Source organism: Podarcis gaigeae, assembly GCF_964106915.1.
Source record: "Podarcis gaigeae genome assembly, chromosome: 17".
NCBI lineage: Eukaryota > Metazoa > Chordata > Lepidosauria > Squamata > Lacertidae > Podarcis > Podarcis gaigeae.
The window spans coordinates 33,544,512-33,544,952 of NC_139694.1; positions in this window are offsets into that span (position 1 = coordinate 33,544,512).

Genomic DNA, 441 nt, shown 5'->3' on the forward strand with positions numbered 1-441 from the left:
CTAAAAAATCATTTTAAGTTAGAGCTTCATAATTATTTCACTATTAATATATTTCTTAATTGTATTTCACTATTAATATACTTCTTAATTGAATTTCAGTTCAACAATTACTTTGATAAAATACCTATTTTGTTCTGTGCAGTTGGCTTTAGATACCTATTAGGTCCATAAATGACCATATAGCATATATTCAACACAAAAAACAGCGACAATTTGTTGCTGACAAAGGAGAACTGGACATATAAAGGGCCCCATTACCGTCAGTAGCTGAGGGCCTCATCGAACCTCAATCCGGCCCTGCCTAGGGGCTGAGGTCCCTTCGGGTGCGGGTCCCCCCCAAAAGTTGATTGGCATTGCCATTCCAATAGTGCGCGCGCGCCGCGTCTTGCCATCGATTATGCAGGGCGGGGTTTACCCGCCCCCCCGGCACTATTTTACTCA